Consider the following 17,494-nt stretch of genomic DNA (forward strand, 5'->3'; position numbering starts at 1 on the left):
TGTAGTGAGCTTTACAGACTTTCAGGGACACACCTCTCTTGTTTTCAGTACTACAGCTCTGCTTTACAAAGGCTGTTATGTGATTGCTCAACTCCTGCACATGCTGCCAAATGAACAATCTATGCAAGAAGATAGTAAGGTACAAAATGATTGATTAGCAGAGAAAAACACTGGGTATGTATAGTCAGGGGCTGTGACAAAGTATGAAGGGGTGGGGGAGTGCTGGCAAGGTGAGTATTGAGGGTTTGGGGGGAAGCCCCTTAAAATAAACTGTCATTTTGACCTGAATTAGCTTTGAATAGTAGGTGGTGGTGCTAAATTGTTATTGTTGTCTCTGCCCCCCATTACTGAGATTTACCCTCTCTAACCTGTTTTGGTGACAACCGTCTAATAGGGGATTTTCCTCACTTTGGAGAGATCTCCCCCTTACTTCCTGCTGTGTATCTGTTACAGGAAGTGAAGGGAAATTTCCTTTAAGGGACATAGGGCTTAATTTACTAATGAATATTTCATGAGATAATTGAATCTCATGACACATTTTTTCCAATAATCTCATGAGATGCTGGAAATGTCAATTTACTATCACCTAGTTACCTTACAAACCAAAAACATGAGGTAAATAACTCATAAAACATCATTAAAGTAAATTCACTAAGGAAATAAAGGGAATAAATGAATGCATGAGGTAATTAAGTAGGGGGCCAGGCATGAAATATTTAAGGAATATAAAAATATAATAGCCAATGTGGAGTCGTCTCTACCTTTTTGGATCAGTTTCTCAACAGTAATGCATAGAAACCTAAATATGGAAAAACACAGAATCCTCGGGGCTGATTTACTTCAAGTATAACTAAAGGCAACATTTTTTTTAAAAGTTTTGGATGGAGTGGAGATGAATTAGACCCCCTGTCAGGTTTTTATTGATGTCTGTACCTCCGTTAGGGAGATTCACCCTCTTTATTTGTCCTGTTTACCATTATTATTGAAAGTGAAAGAAAATCACAAGTTTTGGGTTGTCCCTAGAAAAGTAATAGAGGGGAAATCTTCCAATGGGGACACTAGTTCTGGTGACCTGGGGGTCCCCAAGGGATTCTTTTAATTTGTAACGATTTCCTCTCACCTGCAGTTTTGGCTATGGGGCAGGAAGTGAAGGGATATCTCCCCAATGACAAAGTTGTCTTTTTATTTATTGGTGGAAGAAGGGTATTTATATACAGTATGTGTGTGATTTGTGATACTATTTTCATTCAATATTTAACATTTATAAAGATATTTTGTATTTACCTAATTTAACTTGGTTATTTTTGATACACCACATGTGTCCTGTAAATGCAACTTCCCTTTGACTGCTATTCCAGTCATCTTTCTTTTGTATTAAAGTGGTTGTAAGGCTGTGGCATAATGTGCTAGTATGCATCACATACTTGAAACTTACCTGAAAATGAAGCCTTCCAGTGATGCAATGTCATCGCTGGAGGCCCATACCATCTTTACCCGGGTTCGCGGATTCTGGCTCTGTGCGCTGGAGCCGCTGGTCACAGCACAGGGCTCTGAAGGAACGGCACAGATCGCACACTGACTTGGAGAGTTAGCATATTTTTACAGTTTAAACCATTTTACCTCTTTATTAGCAATAAAAATTGACAGTGAAAAACTGAGTGGGAAAAACTTCTCCAATGTATCCATCCCACTGGATATTGCATGAAATGAAATACTGCATGATTTCATGAGATAAATACCTCACATTTTAATGAAATAACGCATGCTTTATTTTAATAGCGTTTTGTGTTGTGAATTGCAAAAAAATGTTTGAGAAAAGCTATGAGTTATTTTATCTCAGATTTTAAGAGGAAAATAACTCTTTGTGATTTGAGCCCACAGACAAAAATGAAAAACATATAGGGGTCTAAACCCTTCCCTACTGTATCCAAACCTACATTTCACAGGAAAAGTGCACTTATCATTTTTGCCTTTTTACCCTGACCTAAAATAATCCACTCTCCCCCTGCACAGATCCATAATTAACTGGAACCTTACCTTTGCATTACAACCTTCTATGACTTCTATGAAGACATCTTCCTTGGCATAAGTCCTTGGATCACAGCTCAGTAGAAGGCTATAGGTCTGTAAAGCAGACACAGACAGAAGAGTAATGCCTCGTACACACGCATCGATTATTGGCCGGGAATTTTCCGCCAACGTCCGATCGGCCGATTTTCGGCTTGTTAGTATGAAGCTTTCGACAACCGACTCCGACTTTTTGGCCGAATAAAATCTGGTGTGCAGGCTATAAAATTTTTGTTGGCCGTCAACACAACGGCCGATTTTCCGTCAGTCAGTACAGATTTCGGCAGACAAAAATCTGATGAGCAAGACTGGGCATGCTCAGAGAAGTAAAAAACACATGGAAAGTAAACCAGCACATGACATCACTTCTGAAGTACATAGTTACATAGTTAGTGAGGCTGAAAAAAGACATCAGTCCATCCAGTTCAACCTATGATGTGTGTGTGTGTTTGCTTTTAACCGTACATTGTATACCCCTGTATGTTGTGGTCTTTAAGGTGCCCATCTAATAGTTTTTTGAAACTATCAATGCTCCCTGCTGATACCACTGCTTGTGGAAGAGAATTCCACATCCTTACCGCCCTTACAGTGAAGAACCCCTTACGCATTTTAAGGTTAAACCGCCTTTCCTCTAGTTTTAGTGAGTGGCCACATGTCTTGTTGTATTTCCTTACTCTGAATAGTTTGTTCCTTATGCTAGGGTCGCCAGTACAGTATTTGTACATTGATATCATATCCCCCCTCAAACGTCTCTTCTCTAGAGAGAATAGGTTCAGTGCTTGTAGTCTTTCCTCATAGCTGATGTCCTCCATTCCCCTAATTATTTTTGTTGCCCTTCTCTGGACTCTTTCCAATTCCAGCACATCCTTCCTGAGGACCGGTGCCCAGAACTGGACAGCATACTCCAGATGTGGCCGGACCAGAGTCTTGTAGAGCGGGAGAATAATCTCTTTATTTCTGGAGTGAATCCCCTTTTTTTATACATCCCAATATTCTGTTGGCTTTGCTTGCAGCTGCTTGGCATTGCATGCCACTGCCAAGCCTGTTGTCTACCAGTACCCCCAAGTCTTTTTCCATCCTAGACTCCCCCAGAGGTTCCCCCCTAGTGAGTAGCTTGCTTTCTGGTTTCTGCCCCCCAAGTACATTACTTTACATTTATCAACATTAAACCTCATCTGCCATGTAGTTGCCCACCCCGTTATTTTGTTTAGGTCCGCTTGTAAGGTTTCCACATCCTGTATAGAAGATATTGGCATGCTTAGTTTAGTATCGTCCGCAAATACTGAGATTGTACTCGATATCCCCTCCTCTAGATCATTTATGAATAAATTAAACAGGATTGGCCCCAGGACAGAACCCTGGGGGACCCCACTTTCCACCCCCGCCCAATTTGAGTACTCCCCATTAATCACCACCCTCTGGACTCTCCCCTGAAGCCAGTTCTCTATCCAGGTACTCACCTTATGGTCCATACCTACCTTCCTTAGTTTGTACAGTAATCGTTTGTGGGGAACGGTGTCAAAGGACTTTGCAAAGTCCAGATACACCACATCCACTGGCTTACCTTTATCTAGATGGCAGCTCACTTTATCGTAGAAGGTTAATAGATTGGTTTGGCAAGAACGATTTTTCATAAATCCATGCTGATTACTACTAATTATATTGTTTTCATTACTAAAGTCTTGTATGTGGTCCCTTAACATCCCCTCCAAAATCTTGCAGACTACAGATGTTAGGCTGACAGGTCTATAGTTACCCGGGATACACCTCGGCCCCTTTTTAAATATTGGTACTACGTTGGCCTTTTTCCAATCTGCTGGCACCATACCTGTCTGTAAACTATCCTTAAAGATCAAGAATAATGGTCTGGCAATCACCTGGCTGAGCTCTTTAAGAACCCTCGGGTGCAAGCCATCCGGTCCCGGTGATTTATTTATGTTAAGGTTCTCAAGTTTAGTTCTAAGTCTGTCTTCTGTTAGCCATGGCGGCACTTCCTGAGGTGTGTTGTTTAGATTGGCCTTACAAGCTGGGTTCGTGTAGCCCCCCAATTCTTTTGTGAAGACTGAAGAGAAGAAATTATTTAACACTTCCGCCTTTTCCCTGTCCTCAGTGGCCATATTTCCTTTGTCATCTTTTATGGGGCCAATGTGTTCTGACCTCGCTTTCTTACTGTTTATATACTTAAAGAACTTCTTGGGGTTCTTTTTACTCTCTTCCGCTATATGTCTCTCGTGCTCTATTTTAGCCTCCCTGATTTCATCTTTACATTTCTTATTACACTCTTTGTAATGCTTAAATGCTGCCAATGACCCCTCAGCCTTGTATTTTTTGAAAGCCTTTCCTTTAGCACTAACATGCATTTTTATGTTAGAGTTTAGCCACCCAGGGTTTAATTTTGCTCTTTTAAATTTATTTCCCTTTGGAATGCACTGGTCAATCCCCTTGTTAAGTATGCTCTTGAAGCACTCCCATTTTTCCTCCGTGTTCTTTGTTCCCAGGGTTCTATCCCAATTGATATTTTCTAGCAGCGAGCGCAGTTTTGGGAAATTGGCTCTTTTGAAATTCAGCGTCCTTAAATTACCCCTCTGCTTCCTATTACTATAATTAATACTGAAACTTATTGACCTATGGTCACTGTTTCCTAAGTTCTCCCGTATTTCTATATCCGTGAGCAGGTCTGTATTGTTGGTAATCAGTAGGTCAAGTACCGCATTGTTTCTTGTCGGTGCATTCACCATCTGACCCATGAAATTGCCCTGCAAGATATTTAGGAACTGCCTAGCCTTGGCCGAATGCGCGGTTCCATCTGCCCAGTCTATATCTGGATAATTAAAGTCCCCCATTATAATGACATTTCCCATCCTTGCTGCCAATCCTATCTGTAACATGAGGTCCGCCTCCCCCTCCTCCCTCAGGTTGGGGGGCCTATAGCATACGCCCAATATTACCTTCCCCACTGTGCCTTCCCTTTGAAGCTCTACCATAGGGATTCTGCCTCGTCCTTAGCTCCATTATTAATATCATCCCTCATATTTACCTGCACACTGTTCTTAATATACAGACATACCCCTCCTCCTTTTTTACCCTCTCTATCTCTGCGATAAAGGGAATATCCCTGAATGGTCGCCATCCAGTCATGAGAGCTGTCAAACCAAGTCTCAGTTATCCCCACAAAATCTAAGTCCTCCTCCAACAACAGCAGCTCTAGCTCTCCCATCTTGTAGATTTTTGTTGGCCGAGAAAATTTGTGTGCAGTCTAGGCACATTCCAACCAACAAAACACAACTCTGCACAAAAGTCGGAGGGTCGGTCGGCCGATAATCGTTGTGTATGAGGCATAAGGCCCAGTTTACACTGGGGCGATATACGCTCTGACTGATTGCATACAAATTAAAAGTGTTTAGATTTGACCTCATATTATATGGTTTAGGTAAATCTAAAGGAAAAAATCTAAAGACAATTGTATAGTGCGTATGGCCCATTAGACCTGCTGCACTGAATGTGCACAATCATTGGCGGCCATCAAATTGAGTGTGCACCTGTGGAGGGGGAGGGTGGGTTCGTTTAGGTCAGGGTAAAGGGGCAAAAAGGATAAGGGTTTGGCACATGCCTTTACAGCCTAGGTCCAGCTTTGCGTTGGCTTTTGCCATTACCAAGCTGGCCCAAGCAAACTATTTCCTGTACAAAAAAATGTGTTCGCTATGAGTACTCATCAGCTCCATAGTATACTGCGCTGTATTCCAGCAGTAGATTTCCCACCCCAATCCCAAAATGAAACTGAGTCTGGCTGAGTACTGCTCAGCCATTCCCAGGAAGCCTTGTATTTCATCAATGAATACAAGGCTTCCTGTCAATGGTTGAGTAGCACTCGATTTTGTTCACAGGAATGGGGTGAGAAGTCCCCGTACTGCTGCTGGAACACAGTGCTCTATACTGTATGGAGCTGATGCTACATACAGTTTATACAGCACTGACAGCAGCCGCCACGTGTATTCTTTTTGTAATTAGTTTGGACCAGCTTTGCCCAATCAAACTATTTAGGCCTCATGCACACTGGTGATTGTTGCTATCTCTCCTAGAGATTTTAAACGTGCATAATGTTTAGACACATTTAGGCGTGACATTTAGGCGTGTCAAAACGTTCAAGGGCTAAACCCGCCTAGCATTAACACACCTTTACAAGTGTTTACACGCATCAAGCATTCTTGCTGCCAGAACGATGCTGCTCTAGGGACGCATTGGCAGTGGGTTCTTTTTTCTGCGTTTAAATTCCCCTGCCTCTAAACACCTATGTGTGAGACTGAGGAAGTAGGGGGATCCTAGCCTTCGAAATGCATTTCCTGACAGCCCTTGCAATGAAACATGTCCTGGCAATCCGGCGGTGTCTTCTGTGTCCCACAGCGGCGGTTCTTCCCCTGTCTACAGTGCCTGGCTGCAGCGGCTCTGGTATAGTAGCCACGGAGGTAGCTGTGCTCTGGTCTTCTATCTTCACAAATGTCTGGACTGCACACTGATTTAAGAGACACGCTTTTACCTACTTTTGTTTGTGAGTGCAAATTTTATCTTTTTTTGATCTTTACAATAAACTCATGTAACGCACCCCCTATGGGCCGCAGATGAACTGGGATCCCCCACCCTGCAAAGCCAGGCACACCAAATTTTCACAGGCACTTTTGAGACAGGGAACAGTCCGTGACTTTGGTTTTTTTTTGTTATTTATTGAGGGTAATAACTCGGGGTGGGAGGTTATGGGATGCCCACTTCACGTTGACAAAACTTGTAACACACCTCCTATGGGCCACAGATGAACTGGAATCCCCCACCCTGCACAACCAGGCACACCAAATTTTTACAGGCACTTTTGAGACAGGGAACAGTCCATGACTTTGGATTTTTTATGTAATTTATTGAGGGTAATAACTTGGGATGGGAGGTTATGGGATGCCAACTTCACTTTGGCAAAACTTCAGGGACATTCTTCCTATATACAGTCTCTATATACAGCATCACATCTTCCTCCAGCATACAATTGCCTGCAGAACCCAGCTGGATCACTGTGTAAAGATCTAACAGTCACTCAGTCAGTTTAAAAGCAATGGCCCATTGCAGGCAGTAACCTGAGGCCCCTTGGTTGTGTAGCAAAGTTACAGTGTCCAGCTTGTACTCTTCCTGTGGCTACTGATCCCAGTAACACCTCTTCAGGTGCTGCCAACCCACCGAGTTGCAGCTGCCGCTTTCCCAGCCCTCCAGGCTAACTTCTCAAACACAGTCCTCCAGACTGACACTCACCAGCCTACCCGGGCGATTCTCTCTCCGGCCCACCCAGCTGACTGTCAGGAGATCTCCCAGTAGTGCTGACCTGCTCCCGCTGTCCTCTCTCTTTGCTCCTGTGCCTCCAGGAAGGGCTTCCTATGTATGTTATGACAGGATTTTTTTAGCACCCAAGCTCTGGCCCACATTAGGGGGCACTCCTGGGGGCCACCAACAGCCTCCTCAGCACTCCATCTCCATCTTCCACTCAACTGCCCCTGGTGGCATGACTCATGCCTAATTATGAGGTGGCCTTCCCCCTGCCAGCCCTTTACTAGGAATTGGCTGAGGACCTCATTAATAGGCCAACCAGCTCCTCCTAACCTCCACCCACTATGTCTGGAAGATTCTCCAATGTCCCAGAAAACAGGGGAAGGCACCAGACAGACTATTAAATGAGTCATCCAGCCCTGAGTCACTGAACGCTGACCCAGATTCCCAGCTCAGGCTTTGCCCTGAGCCAAACTAATTTTACCTACACTAACAAACTTCCACTAACATCTAGAACACACTAGATTGTGCTACAATCCCTTACCACACCATGGTTGGCTTGGTGCCCCTCTCTCTTTTCTTTTCTATGGACACATAGGCTAACATGCATCTGTGTTTAGAGGCAGAAGAAAAAAATTCAGACACTCCTAAGAGCAGCGTCAAAAATGTCCAGTGTGCATGAGTCCTTATAGTAATAGCAAAGCTGGACTTAGGCTTTAAATAAGAAATAGAGGCAGTACAATTTTGGTTCCAAATAAGGAGCATTTACGCTGGCCATACTCCTATAGATTTCATCAATTTGGCCTGTAAGCTAAACGAATAAAAAAGATCTAACATATTTCTACACAGCATGGATGGGTGAATTTCCCTCTGCGGCTATTGAATTGTGACAGCTGGCCTGTCAAAATACCAGAACAACTGCTGCTCCTGGTTGGATACAGAAGCTGTTCAGCCAACATTTTTCTGCTGTTTCACCTTTGATTTTCAGTTGAGGGATATCGGGCGGTGGGTGGCCATCGGGGCCACTTACTGATTGATTTTCAGCTGGTTTATTAGGAAAGGGGAAAAATTCGAACAGTATATGGCCAGCTTTAGGAACTGGGAGTACAGTATTGTGAATTAAAGTGAATAATCATAAGCACTGGAAAGGTGTTCCATAATTGAGAAATTGGGGAATGTTACAGGTGGAAAATATGAAAGATCCGTAAAATGCTGCAGAATATGGCAGAGCTATACAAATACAGGAAGTAGCAATAGAACTATGAACTTTAACTTTAAGTTTCACAGCCACCAAAGAAATAGTAAATGAAAAGAAAGATGAAATCTGAACATACAGTTGGCTCATTAATACCAGTATTTCTGTTGCACTTTAGCAGTAAAATGTTATCCACAACACTTCGTTTTATCGACAGAGTGAATTTTATTAGACCGAAAATAAACCATAATTGTTTTGGAAGCAAAATGGTGCCTTGGAACGCATGGCATATAATAAAAATATATGACCCTTTTTATGCTTCATTTTATTCCTTAAATCTGCACATACCAGCATACTCTCCCAATATAAATATTATGGATTTGTTGGTCAGAAAGTGTACAATATGAAGCTTCATATGTGGAAGAAAAGAGAAATGCCTTTTAAAACATGCTAGCTGCAAGTAAAATTTCACCTTTTAAAAAGAGATAAAGCCTAAACGCTTTCTATATATACATTCCATGTATACAGTATATTCCGTATATTACTTTTTTATTTTTGGATATAATAAAGCTGGTCATAGATAAGTTGGAAGTGGATCGTTTTGTCGACCCAAAAACAAAAATGGCGCATATGATTGTGCCTTCATTTGTTTCATTTTTCTAAACAAAATACAGCATGTTGCATTAGGCACTTTCAATTGCGGCACTAAAATCGCGTTTTGCAGCTGGCACACTTATAAAGTGAAAAATGAATGACCAAGAATTTTCATACGGTTTTCGACTCATCTATGGATGGCCTTAGGAAGCGTTTTGATCCTTTTAATTTCCCATACAGATTTTCTTTCACTTTCTGTCCTTGGAGACCCAACAGGAAATGAAAAGAAATTATCCAAAGTGAGCAGAAATTCCCTCTTGGACAGTTGTCACTAGAACAGGTGTCTCCATTAGAAGATACCTCCTGTTCCGGGGACAACTGTAAAATGTTGGAATCTCACTGTCTGTACTGGAGACAATGGGCCACAGGACAAATTAAAAAAGGCTAAATCTATCCTTTGCTTCGTCACGACAGATACCAAAAGACAAAATTTCCCTAATAGAGACACCACCAGCTTTAAAAGTTGTCAGGTGTTATAACCCTTTACTACTCCATCAAAAAAAAAAAAAAAGATCAATGATTACAGGCATGAATTGATTTGTGTCTTTTATTTTTGACTAGAGTTCAGCTTTAAAAAGGAAAACTCTACTTTTACAAAGAAGTGCTTACTTTATAAAATTGCTGTAAAGCAGGTAGGATTATGAAATGAAGTGTTCTTTTTAATCACTTGCTGACCGCCCGCCCGCCGCATTAATACTGCAGCAGACTGGCTCGGCTGCCCGTATCGCCATACCTGTACAGCAGTTCACGGAAGCACTCCTGGGGGCAAGCACGTGCCCCCACCGGGAACCCGCGATCGCTCCCCACTGAGAGAGAAGGACGGCCTGCTGTTGTAAACACAGCAGACCGTTGTTCTTTCTGAAATGATCACAGAGCGCCTGTGATCCTTCTATATAGGATCACAGGTCTCTGTGTTCATTTCACAAGTCCCTCCCCCATACATTTATAAAACACTCCCCTAGGCTCACACTTAACCCTTTGATCACCCCTGGGTTAACCCCTTCCCTGCCAATGTCATTATTACAGTAACAGTGCATATTTTTAGCACCGATTACTGTAGTAATGTCACTGGTACCCCCAAAAGTGTAAAAAATGTCAGTTAGCGGTCCGGTCTGTCCGCCGCAATGTCGCACTCCCACTAACAATCAAAGATCGCCGCCAAAAAAATAAATAAAAAATAAAAATGACATAAATCTTTCCCCTAGTTTATAGACACGATAACTTTTGCGCAAACCAATCAAAATAGGCATATTGAGATTTTTTTTTACCAAAAATATGTGGCATAAATATCGCACAGGTGATCAAATACCACCAAAACAAAGCTCTATTTGTGGGAAAAAAGGACATCAATTTTATTTCGGTACAGCGTCGTACGACCGCGCAATTGTCCGTTAGAGTAATGCAGTGCCGAATCGCAAAAAATGACCTGGTCATTAAGGGAGCAAATCCTTCCGGTCCAGAAGAGGTTTAGTAGAGTTCGTTTTTAAAAAAACACTAAATGCATTTCAATCCTGTTAGTATAACAACCTAAAATCTGTGTTTTTTTTTTAGCCTCCCTATAGTGCTGTGTGCAGAAGAGGTAATGCTAAAAGTGTGTGGTGATGCACAGTAACATAACCACACTCTTGAATTAGACAGTGCTGGTACTTTGATGTGTTTAGGCAGTGGGAACTGCAGGAGGTGAGCACAGGAAAGCTCTCAGCAGTGTCCTCGTTTTTAGACCATTGAGCAGGTGATATGTAATACAGCTGCGGTGTCCCCTTGGAAAACCCTGCCTCCATTTTATTCTTAGCTTTTCCTTCCTGTCATTCTCAGCCAAGCAATTATCGGAATGAGATTGTGTGAGCAATTGTTTTTTGTTTGGCAGATTGGCAGATGTCATTCATAATAATTGATGTGGATCTGAATGCATGGATGGATGCACGTGATTGACGGTGGATATACACCATTGGACTTTTTTTTTTTTTTTTTTTAATAAAAGGATTTTTTTCCATGATTTTGCATGGGGGGGTGGCTTAAAATCCACACCAGATCCTTTGGATCTGGTAAAGAATTTCAGGGGGCTCCAGCCAGGGATTCCCTCATCCCTATTCTTTAGAACAGTGATGGCGAACCTGTGCACCCCAGATGTTTTGGAACTACATTTCCCATGATGCCCATGCACTCTGCAATGTAGTTCCAAAATATCTGGGGTGCCAAGGTTTGCCATCAATGCTTTGGGGTATTCTCTCTTGTGATCAAATATTCCTAAAGTAGAATTCCAGGCAAACCCTAACTAGTCTTAAAAATGCTCCCCCCCTCCTAACACTTATGCTGACTATCCTATGTAAGAACGATGTATATACTTACCTATTTTCAGCTTACTCCGGTCATATGATCCATGTGTCAGCCAGCAGGGACTGCAGGGGAGAGGAGGGAATGCCAACAATGGATGGGCCATAGGAAACTTATGGGTGACATCATACTCCTAGGCATACCCAGCCATTGTTCAGTGCTCTGTTCTCTCCCCTGAGGCCGCTCTTTTCTCTCCCAAGTCTCCTGGGTGAATGTTCTTAGTGTTATCTCTTCTGATCAAATCTTCCTAAAGCAGAACCAAACCAATTGATTTAACTGTTTCCCCAAAACAGTTACATTACTGTTTGCTGCCAGACCCTCTCTTTTATCCAGCTATAACATGCAGTGTAAGTGTTTGTTGAGTACGAAGCTTCTAAATACCTTTTTTGCAGATATCTTCAGGCCACGTCATGTGGCTCCCGGCTGCTCTCCTACTCTGATGTACAGGCAACAGCGGGAGGGGCCGAGATCTCCCTCTGACATCAGTCGGGGAGGTCATGTGGCCATTCGATCCCTCCCGATGTAACCCTTAGATGGGGAGCAGAGTGCCTGGGAGTCACATGACTGGCATGAAGATATCTGCAAAAAAGATTTAGAAGCTTTGTTTTCAACAAACACTTACACTGTGTGTTATAGCTGAATAAAAGAGAGGGGCTGACAGTACATTTTTTTAAAGTTTAACTTACTACTAATATCAGCAGGAAGGGAGGGGCGGTTCACACACACATACAGAAGCTGACAAGCAGGGTGGGAGGGAGAGAGAAGGACAGAGGAGAGCTGAATAGACAACACCATGGAAGGGACTTTGAGGCACCAATGACCATAAAGAAGTATATATAAAAAATTACAAAATGTTATTATAAAACCATGCCACGTGTGGTTTTAGGCAAACTCTGCCATAACCACATCCATGATCTAATGGAGCCTGCTATGATAGAACGCATTGAATCTATTGGGTTTAGCTGGATTTCCGGCACAAACTCCTTCTGCAGTATAATACAAATTACCCTTATTGGTCATCTCTTAGCAAATTGCTGGCACCTACATGATTTCAGGCCACCATTAATGCAAACTTATCTCCACCCCTTGCTTACATGGTTTATTACGGGGCTTTACAAACCTCACAGTAGCAACCAGAGACCTTTATACTTGAGTAAATGCAGACTTGGCTTTGTTCTCCTTTGGGGTAAGCTATTATATTTCCTTTTCCCCTGTTTTCTATAAAAATACTCAAGCACCTCCATGAACCCTAATAGGTTATGGGACCTCATCGAGTACATATTACTTATCTACTTATTATTTTATATAGATGGTGTAGCATGCTTTATTAAGCCCCCCTGCCTATCCAGGGCTTGGGGAATGGTCTCCATTTTTCCCCCTCACATGTTTTTCCCTTGGACATCTACTTGGTAAATATACATTTCCTATAGAGTCCCTTTCTCTTCTCTATGAGACTGAGCTATCTATGCCCTAAAACGTTATTTACTTTTTTACTTTTATTGTTTTATTTTTAGATAATTGACCTTTGAATATTTCCTTTTGAACAATATATATTTTCTGCTAAGTTGTACACAATAAAACCCCTCTCATATCCTGGGGCCATTCTTTTGGTCCCTGATCTCTGATTGAGTGAGTACTAATAGTGGCTTAGTCAGTACTTGGTTGGCCTGCACTTTACCATACCTGCTTTGACTCATGATGATTTTCATAATGTTAAGCCCCGTACACACGTACCGATCGTCGGCGAACGATCGGCCGTCTTTTGTCCCCGGGCTGTCGGTGTCTGTTGAAAAGTGCAAAGACAGCACAAGAATTTTGTCCGCCGACTACAGCCGACTGCAGAAGTGATGTCATGTAATGGTTAACTTTCCCTGTGTTTTTTCTTTTCTGAGCATGCCCAGTCTTGCAAATCTGCGGTCTGTCGGCCGAATTCTGTACTGACTGGCGAACAATCAGCCGCTCTGGTGTCGGCATACAAAAATTTTAATGCTTGCATGACAGATTCTTGTCGGCAGAATGTGCACTGACGGCTGTCGGAGGCATCATACTAACAAGCCTACAATCGGCAGATCGGTCGTCGGCCGACGCTTTTCGGCCGACGATCGGTACGTGTGTACGGGCCTTTAGGTTCCTATCCCTTGAGCTACTCATTGATGCTGAGGCACCTGGATGCCTCTTAGTGGTGTCAAGAGATGCCCAATTTTCTCCCGATTTTTTTTAAGTTGTAACTAAAAACAAATTTAAATTTATATATAATTACATATGGCTATTTATGCTTTTGAATATCTTTGTTTCTTATATATGAATATTTTTCCTATAGAATCTACTACTATTTCTGTCAACCAGAACTCCTTGAAGAAGTCTCTACAAGTTGAAACATGTAGGGGTCACCACTGTGCTTTGCAGCCCTTGTGGCAGACTTAGAGTAACATGTGTTATGCCTTTTTCATATACTGAGTGTACTGTGTTTTATTCACTTTGTGTCATGGTCTGGAGTCAGGCTCTGAGGCCAGTAGCTATAGTAGCGGAGCAGCACCCACCAACAAGCGAGAAAGTTAATAACGCAGGTCACCCTGGCTGATGACCTGGGTTCACCTGAGGTGCAGAGTCTAAGTACTAACCAGTATTCACCAGAGCTCCTGAAGATGGAAATGGGCTTTGCTGCAGGTTAGTACCAAGTCGCAGTCCTCTGGAATGGCCCCACCAGGAGGTGAGCAAGCCGGGATCCAGTAACAAATATAGCAGGTAGGAATCAGAAGAGAAGTCAAGGAACAAGCCAAAGGTCAGTAAGGAATTTTATGCAGGTTTGGATTCAGCAGAAGTTTAGTCGAGGAACAAGCCAAAGGTCAGTAACAAATAGTAGTAAAGATATGGACGGCAGCAGGAGAGACAAGCAAGATATTGGCTGGAGAAGGCACAATATTCTGGTAACCAGGAAGTGCAGAGACATTGCTTAAATCAGGAAGTTCATGGGAGGAGCAAAGGGTTTAAGGTTCAAGGTTCAAGGCAACTAAGATTGAAGGCAGGATTATTAAATATTTTTTTTTATATATACTTGTTTATTGTCATTGGTGCCTCAAAGTCCCCTCCATGGCTATTCATATTCTGTTTTTAGGGATTGGCACCTTTACCTTTGAGCCCTACCAGGCACAAGTTGTACATTTTGTTTGACAGAGGAGAGCTGCGTTTGACGGAGGCATATAAACTGACTACGATGTCAGGGCTCAGCAGCCATGATAAACCGTGGTCCAATTATGGGGGGGGCAGAACCAGGCAGGATCAGCCAGGTATTTTAGGTTATACAAAGGGCCAAATTACACAGCACAAGCTCTGTGCTGTTATTAATACTTTAAAGCAGGCATGTCCAACCTGCGGCCTGGGGGCCGCATGCGGCCCAGAACCGCAGGCAATGCGGCCCACTGCCCCCTGACAATTTTATTTTTTTTTGCTGGGGAGGAAGGAAGGCGGGTCGGGGGCATTGCCCCATTGGCTTCCAACTAACTGTAGGCAGAGGCTGCCTCTGAGGGGATCATCCTCTAGTTGTGTTAAATTAGTGCTTGGTGGGGGGTTACAGCGGCATTTTATTACTTATATACCTTAACTGTAGTATATATTTTATATGCGGCCCGAGAAAGTTTCTCTATACTCAGTGTGGCCCAGAAAAGCCAAAAGGTTGGACACCCATGCTTTAAAGGAACTTTATCCATTTGTTTTCTTTTCTTTTAGGGTAACAAACACCTTAAGGCATGCCATGAGCGATAACTGTCACAGTGGCTTTATGTTCCTGACCAAACTGTCAGACCATCAAATGGTGGGCAGCAAAGCTGATCACATGTGCAGCACAATGGCAAATGCAGATCAAATAGAGACTAAGATGGGAGCTTCCTTGTTTGTAAAGGATAGAAGATCTAGTTCCACTTTAAGGCATTTATTCTTGCGATCAAATATTCTTAGGCTATTTACACTTTTCTTTTTCTCTTGTGATCAAATGTTCTTAGGGTAATTTATTTTCTAATCAAATGTTCTTGGTATATTTTCTCTTCTTATGGAATGCTCTTAGGGTATGCTCTCTTCTGGTCAAATGTTCTTAGGTTATTTTTTCTTCTGGTCAAATGTTCTTAGGGTATTTTTTCTTCTGGTCAAATATTCTTTGGGTATTTTCTCTTCTGGTCAAATGTTCTTAGGGTATTTTCTCTTACTGTAGAACTGGTGGTTGTGGGCTATTTTGACAGTTACCAGGATCAAACATAAACAAAGTAACAGTTGTGACCAACATAAGTAAATAAGAGGATAATCAATGGTATGAAAAGGTAGATTGTGGTAAGCCTAATCGCATGTCAATGTTGGTCTTTTGTAACCATTCGAAGGACACAGAATGTCGAAAGATTAAAAAAAGAAGAGGGGGTTAGTATGAGTGGGGAAAAAGAGTAGAAGGAAGCACTGGGGAAAAGAGGAATTAAGGTGATGATAAACTTTAGCACATTGTGAAAGACTTGCCTTAAAACAAAGCCCTCCAGCGCTGTCACCACTGCAGAGGCTTCTATCTTTACCTGGTCTTCCTTCCGGTTTCGCAGACTTTGGCTGTCTGACTGGCTGAGCCACGATGACGTCACACCCCTGCATGCGCACGGGAATCTAGGATACAGCACACAGCTCTGAAGGAATGGCAGGGGTATGCCGTTCCTTCAGAGCGTATGCGCCGGTGACATCACTGGCTCCTGCTGTCTAGAATATCTCCTAAACGGTGCATGGTAAGGAGATATTAATTTTACCTACAGGTAAGCTATATTAAAAGCTTACCTGTAGGTAAAAATAAAAGCAAATGGTTTACTATCACTTTAACTAATAGAATGTTTCTAGCAAATTTCTTTACTGATCAAATGTTCTTTGAATATGTTGCATTAAGCTCTGCTTATAGTTGACAGATAAATCCATACAGTAACATGCCTATTAATATATTCTAATTATATATATGATTTCACAATGAAACATAAAGGAATCACCAAAAATGTAACAGTGCCCCTGTGAAAGACAGACTAAATATCAAAAAATAACCTCTCGCACATAATAAAAATATGCATCAGGGTATAATTCGTGACACATTTGCACAGAATTTTTTTTTCTTATAAATAGACCCCCCCCCCCCTCCGTTGTCTAATGGTTCATCTGTCCTTACATGTTTTAGAGCAGGGATCACTAAATAGTGGACCGTGGTTCGGACCAGGACCGAGTTTCAGTCCTGTCTGAACCACGGCTGCCACTTATCAGCTATGTGAGCTCTTCTCAGTCTGTCATTATCACAGCAGGAGGGGACGGGAGGTGCTGCATATCAGAACGAAGAGCAGGAGTCTTTAAAAATTAACAAGTGGGTAATCAATCACTTGTTTACACAGTAAGTTGGGCAGCCCTAAGGACACTGCAGGACTGCTTAAAAGGTGGGACTGTGATGTAAAGGGGGACTGTGGACACTAATGTAAATGGGAGAACTGTGATGTTAAAGGTGGTTGTGATGTGAAGGGGGGCTGAGGATACTGATGTAAAGAGAAGGCTATGATGTGAAAGGTAGGCTAAAGACTTGGATGTATGGGGGGCTCTGATGTGAAGGGGGACTGTGATGTGTTATAGTGCAAACATAACATTTGGAACTCTGCCAAAAATAAAATTTTACTGACTGGACCTTCGTAAAATTTCAATTCAAGACCCTGTTTTGGAGCATTGTGCTACCTCATTGTGGCTAAGTTTCACCTGCACATTGTTGTTTCTTAGGTTGTACATTCATCTATTTACATTTACATGCTGCCAGGCTACTTGCGTCGTCAACTCCCTCATCACCATCTCCCTATGGCATTTAGGGCATGGTGCCAAGGAATAACATACCAAGTCACAATCAGCAAATCAATTTAATATCTCTCACTTTTCAAGATGAGACTTCTTTCATCTCCC

The 17,494-nt window shown here is 42.4% G+C and overlaps 1 protein-coding gene across 1 annotated transcript in view; it reads left to right on the forward strand.

Annotated features, from left to right (window-relative positions):
• Positions 1-17,494, forward strand: part of ANO2 (anoctamin 2) — a 373,778-nt gene that overhangs the window by 90,388 nt on the left and 265,896 nt on the right. The gene's annotated exons all lie outside the window — the stretch shown is intronic.

Source organism: Pelophylax lessonae, assembly GCF_965119305.1.
Source record: "Pelophylax lessonae genome assembly, chromosome: 4".
Lineage (NCBI taxonomy): Eukaryota > Metazoa > Chordata > Amphibia > Anura > Ranidae > Pelophylax > Pelophylax lessonae.